At 39.4% G+C, this 6,350-nt stretch overlaps 1 non-coding gene across 1 annotated transcript; it reads right to left on the reverse strand.

Moving 5' to 3' along the window:
* Nucleotides 1–3,402: 3,402 nt before the first annotated feature.
* LOC148880890 (small nucleolar RNA R71) lies at nucleotides 3,403–3,509 on the reverse strand. The gene has a single exon (XR_016106162.1). It is a non-coding gene; the product is annotated as a small nucleolar RNA R71 (small nucleolar RNA).
* Nucleotides 3,510–6,350: the final 2,841 nt, after the last annotated feature.

Below are 6,350 nucleotides of genomic sequence, written 5' to 3' on the forward strand. Positions count from 1 at the left end.
GTTCATGAGGGGTGTAATACACCCCATTCTAGAGGCTTCAAGAAGGGGCAAAAGCCCCCTTGAAAAACTATATAAGGAGGCCTCTAGGAGGGGAGAAAGTTGTTCAATTGCTTGAGAGGAAAGCTCTCCCACTCTTAGAGGTTCGGCCACCTTGAGAGAAGAGAAGAGAAGAAGGCTAGGCGCAAGGAAGAAGAAGAAGAAGGGCTGAAGGAAGTTCAAGACAAGCAAGCTAGAAGAAGAAGGTGAGTTCGAATTGAGAGTTTGTGATTCAAAGATCTTCTGTAATAAATCATTTGTAGTTTCATTCTCTTTTGATTTGAATTCAGTTTCTTAGTTATATGTTCTTTCTTCTTTCTCCTTGTTTCCATTCTTCCTTGATGTATTTCAGCTTGTAAAATTTCAGTTCAGCAATCTAATTCTTTTTGATTCATTCAAATGGTCATGCATTGTATTTGAAGTTTCTTGAATAAGGGTGTGATTGTAGATTAATTCGGCCAACTAACCTTCAAAACTCAGATCTGAATTCTCAGATCTGAGATTGCAAGATCTGAATTGCTTGAAAGAGAATTCAGATCTGCAATTTTCAGATTGGGCGAATTAATCTACAGCTTGGAATTCCTAGAGTGCTTGAGAGAGACTCTAGGAATTCAGATCTACTATTCAAGAACTGAATTGAGTGCAAGGTTAGAGATAACTTGCACAATTCAGTTGGTGATCAATTCAGATTTGAATTGATGCCTTAGAAGTGTTTGAAGAAATGCATGCATGAGGATTAGATTCTTGCTAGAGATAGAAGAACCGTCACTCATGCATAGGATGAACATGCACTTGAGAGAGGCTGTTCATGACCTTGGGGTTTCACCAAACCAAGGCTCAATCATGATTCATTCGAATGATCCAAATTGATAGATTGCTGAATTCTGAGATTGACATTTACTGCTTACTCTTCTAACCTGAATTGAAGGCAATTGGACCAATGATTTAGATAGATTTTAATTTAGGATTTCTTAGCTTTCATTAGAGTTTTGATTTATTTGTTGATCAGATAAGAAATGTTCAATTTAGTATTGGTAATTGTTTCCTAAATCCTCGTGGGAAGGATACTTCACTCACTACTTTATTACTTGAACGGCTAGTGCACTTGCTAGTGTCACAATGAGCCACACATCAAGTTTTTGGCGCCGTTGCCGGGGATTTAGAGAAGCAATATTAGGAAACATTGAGCATTCTTAATCTGATCTCATTCAGCATTGCATTCATAGTTGGGTTAATTTGCTAACTTTTTCATTTCAGCTTGGACTGCAACTGCTGTAATCATGTAGTTATGTTTCTTCTTTCTTAAGTAGATTACTCTCTTTTTCTGGTTTCAGTTTCATTTTAATAAAGGCATATTTGATTTCTATTCAATCTTGGTGTTGTTCCTTTCAAAAAGAATAAAGAAAAAGAAAAAAAAATTCACATAAACATGAGTGTTGCAGATCTGAGTTGCATTCAACACTCAGATCAGTAGATTTCAGATCTGCAGCCCTCAGCCGAAAAGAGTTGCTTGTGTTTCAGATTTTATTATTCTTTTCTTTCGTTACAAAAACATAAAAAAAAAAAAAACAAATGAAAGAAAAAAGGGGGAGATCTTTTGAACAACCAGAGGAGCAATTGAGAATTCGGATCAGAACTCAGATCTGAGTTCAGATCTGAATTCTGCTATTGCAGATCTGCAACAGTTCAGATCTGAGTTCCTTTGAACTCAAACCTGAACTGATGAAATTTTGAGGGGAATTGGGTGTCATCACCACCCCAATTCACCCTAGGGCACTTCTGCTATTCCCCAAAAACAATTTGGTAGCAATAACTGAAGGTAAGGCAATTGAGAATTCAGATCCAAACTCAGACTTGAGTTCAGATCTGAATTCTGCTGTTACAGATCTGCTCAGTTCAGATCTGAATTCCTCTGAACTCAGATCTGAACCGATGCAAGTTTGAGGTGAATTGGGTGCCATCACTACCCCAATCCACCCTAGGATACATCCAACCTGCCTCAAGGGTGAATGGATAGCAAGGAATGAGAGAAATTCAAATCTGAAATGCAGTTGATATGATGTGAGGACTGAACTGATACAGAGCATACTATGAATTCTGGGTGGACTGAATTCTTGGCTTTACCCACTTGTAACCGAGCTACATTAGCTAAGGAGGTGTATGTTTGGATTGAATAATTGTTATGCCTCAGATATTTAAGAAAAATTAGCACTTTCCAAGTATTTCTTTTAGCATTCAGATCTGTAGCAGGGCTGCTATAGTGCAACAGTTAGCAAACCTGATTTCAGATTTCTACAAAAGTTGTATGGGCCGAATAGCTTGCAATACCAAACATTGCAGACCCAATTTTCAGGTCTTAGCAAGTGTTTGATATGCATCAGCTATACAGGTTTGAGCTTCAATTGTAGAGTTTTTAACCCAAGCCTAACTCAGGACTGGTTTTAGTTTATTTCAGATCCTTTTAATTTTTTTTTTTTTAGATCAGATCTGATTTCAGCCCTAAAGCATCACAGAATTGATTCCAACCTTAATGGATGTATATTGTAGTGTATACCAATGAGTGTGTATGAGATATCCAGCTCAGATCTGAATTATTATTTATTAATTTCTCTAGACTAACAATACCAAAGACTTGTAGATCTGAACTCAGATCTAAATTGGGTCTGAATTCAGATGTTGCAATCGATGGATGTAGATAAAGGAACCTTGAATAAGATGATTGGTTTAAATCTGCTTTTAGTATAATCGGCTTCATTTATTCATGATAGGATGTAGGTTTTGTATTCCAATACTTCACTTTACATTTTCAGTGTGATAGGATTAGTTATTTATTTTCTTTTGTGAATATTGGCATTTTTATTGCTTTGACTTTAACAGTTTATGACAAGCAGACCTGAACTGGAAGAGATCCTTTACGACCCAGAGATTGAACGGACTCTCCGTGTCCGTTTGAGAGCTGCTAAGCAAGTCAGACAAGAAGCACAAGAAATGGCTGAACAAAGAACTATGATGGATTATGCCAAGCCTACCCTCACCGGGACTGTCTCCAGCATTATCAGGCCAACTATTGCTGCCAATAACTTCGAAATTAAACCGGCCATAATCCAAATGATACAAAATACGGTTCAGTTTTGTGGTATGGCCCATGAGGATCCGAATGCCCATATTGCTAACTTCTTGGAAATCTGTGACACCTTCAAACACAATGGGGTAAGTGATGATGCCATCCGGCTGAGGTTATTCCCATTTTCTTTGAAGGATAAAGCCAAAGCTTGGTTGAACTCATTACCGGCAGGATCTATAGCCACATGGGACGAAATGGCCAGCCGTTTTCTCTCTAAATATTTTCCCCCTTCTAAAACTGCTAAAATGAGGAATGACATCACTACTTTTTTCCAGCAAGAGGGGGAATCTTTATATGAGTCATGGGAACGATACAAGGAGCTGTTAAGGAGAGTTCCTCACCATGGCCTCCCCATTTGGCTGCAAGTGCAGACTTTCTATAATGGTCTTACTGACTCAAATAAGACCATATTAGATGCTGCAGCCGGAGGATCCATAAATAATAAAACTCCTGAGGTTGCCCATGCACTTATTGAGGAAATGGCAGCCAACAATTATCAATGGCATTCGGAAAGGACTCAAACTAGGAAGCAGCAAGGCTTGCATAATGTTGACACTTATACAGCACTAGCTGCACAAATAGGAGCACTCAGTAAAAAAATAGATGAAATGCAGATAGCTGCCATGCATGTGCAGCCTCTTAATTGTGAATTGTGTGGGGGAGGCCACATCAGTACAGACTGCCAAGTTGGCAATCAGTTCAGACCATCTACTGAACAAGTTGACTATGTCAGCAATTCGTCAAGACAGCAGGGTTACCAGAGTCACCATACTTTTCATCCAGGATGGAGGGGACATTCAAACCAGTCCTGGCCAAATCAGCATATTTCCAAGCCGTTCCACCAGACTTATCATCAGCCTGAACCGAAATCCAATTTGGAGGAACTGATGACAAAATTTATAGCAGGTGCAGAAACTAGATTCCAGAACCAGGAAGCCTCAATCAAAAACCTGGAAAACCAAGTGGGGCAATTGGCACAATTAATCTCTTCCAGACTGCCGGGAACTCTTCCAAGCAACACTGAAGTGAATCCACGAGAGCAGGTGCAAGCTATTACCTTAAGAAGTGGAAAAGAGTTGCCTGAGGTAGAAAAGAAGAATTGGGCTGAACCCAAGGCAGAAACAAGCCTTGGAACCAGACAACAGAAGACGGAACAACCAGAAGCACAACAAGGGATGCACCAACAACCACAAGTTCCATTCCCTAGCAGGCTGAAGCAACAAAAATTGGAGAAGGAATTTGGTAAGTTTCTTGAAATATTTAAAAGTTTACATATTAATATTCCTTTTGCTGATGCTTTAGCCCAGATGCCACACTATGCAAGGTTTTTGAAGGAATTATTGGCAAACAAAAGGAAACTGGGAGATGTGGCTACAGTTGCATTAAATGAGGAATGTTCTGCTATCCTTCTGAACAAGCTGCCTCAGAAACTCAAAGATCCAGGGAGTTTCACTATTCCTTGTACCATTGGCAGTTTAAAAATTGAAAAAGCTTTATGTGACCTGGGAGCTAGCATCAATTTAATGCCATATTCTATCTTCAAGAAATTGGGGTTGAATGAACCCCAACCCACTAGAGTGGCATTACAATTGGCTGATAGATCCATTAGACATCCTAGGGGGATCATAGAAGATGTGTTAGTTAAAGTTGACAAATTCATTTTTCCAGTTGATTTCATTGTGTTAGACATGCAAGAAGATGTGGAGGTCCCGCTTATCCTAGGGAGACCTTTCCTGGCTACCGGGAAAGCAATGATTGATGTCCAACAAGGACAACTCAGCCTTAGGATACAAGATGAGGAGATAATTTTTAAAATGTCTGATGCTATGAAACATGCACCCTCTAGTGATGATTCTTGTTTTATGATTGATGCCATTGAATTGACAATTGATGAATGCTTCCAGGTAAGTAGAATAACTGATCCTCTTGAACTCTGCCTCCAGCAGGGAGAACTTGAAGAAACAGAAAATGAAAAAATAAACCTCATGATAGCATACCTGAATGATAAGCCTCAATTCAAGGGAAAGGGGTTTCTTAAATTAGAGAACTTAGGCAAATTGCCCGGACCATCAGGTAAGCCATCACCCCAAGAACCCCCCACCCTTGAACTGAAGCAATTACCATCCCATTTAGAGTATGCTTTCCTTGAGGAACCATCAGATCTCCCCGTGATAATTTCCGCAGCACTGAATCCCTTACAAAGAGAAAAATTATTAAGAGTGCTGCGGGAACACAAAAATGCTATAGCTTGGAAGGTAGAAGATATCAAAGGCATTAATCCATCAATCTGCACTCACAGAATTTTGATGGAAGAGGACAGCAAGCCTTCCATTCAGCCCCAAAGGCGCCTGAATCCCAACATGAAAGAAGTGGTAAAGGCTGAAATAATTAAGTTGTTAGATGCTGGGATCATTTATCCTATTTCTGATAGTTCTTGGGTAAGCCCTGTGCAAGTTGTGCCCAAAAAAGGGGGTACGACTGTTGTTCCAAATGAGAAAAATGAACTCATCCCTACTAGAACCATTACCGGATGGCGTGTGTGTATTGACTATAGAAAATTAAATGAAGCCACCCGGAAGGACCATTTCCCTCTCCCATTTATGGATCAAATGTTGGAGAGGCTAGCCGGGCATGAGTATTATTGTTTCTTGGATGGATATTCAGGGTATAACCAGATACCAATTGCACCAGAAGATCAAGAAAAGACCACTTTTACTTACCCATATGGAACCTTTGCATACCGAAGGATGCCCTTTGGGTTATGCAATGCCCCAGCAACCTTTCAGCGATGTATGATGTCTATATTTTCTGATATGGTTGAAAAATTTATTGAGATCTTCATGGATGATTTTTCAGTTTTTGGCTCTTCATTTGATGCATGTTTGAATAATCTGGAACAGATGCTTACTAGATGTAAAGAAACACATCTTGTGTTGAATTGGGAGAAATGTCATTTTATGGTGCAAGAAGGCATAGTGCTTGGACACAAGATCTCTCAAAGAGGTATAGAACTCGACAAGGCCAAGGTGGAGGCAATTGAAAAATTACCAACCCCAACATCTATTCGTTCTTTGAGAAGTTTCTTAGGACATGTCGGATTCTATAGAAGGTTTATTAAAGATTTCTCAAAAATTTCCAAGCCATTATCTACCTTGCTTCAGAAAGAAGTGCCTTTTGAATTTTCAACTGA

The sequence above is a fragment of the Nelumbo lutea genome, chromosome 1, assembly GCF_056320005.1.
Source record: "Nelumbo lutea isolate HS-2025 chromosome 1, American lotus-T2T, whole genome shotgun sequence".
Classification (NCBI taxonomy): Eukaryota; Viridiplantae; Streptophyta; class Magnoliopsida; order Proteales; family Nelumbonaceae; genus Nelumbo; species Nelumbo lutea.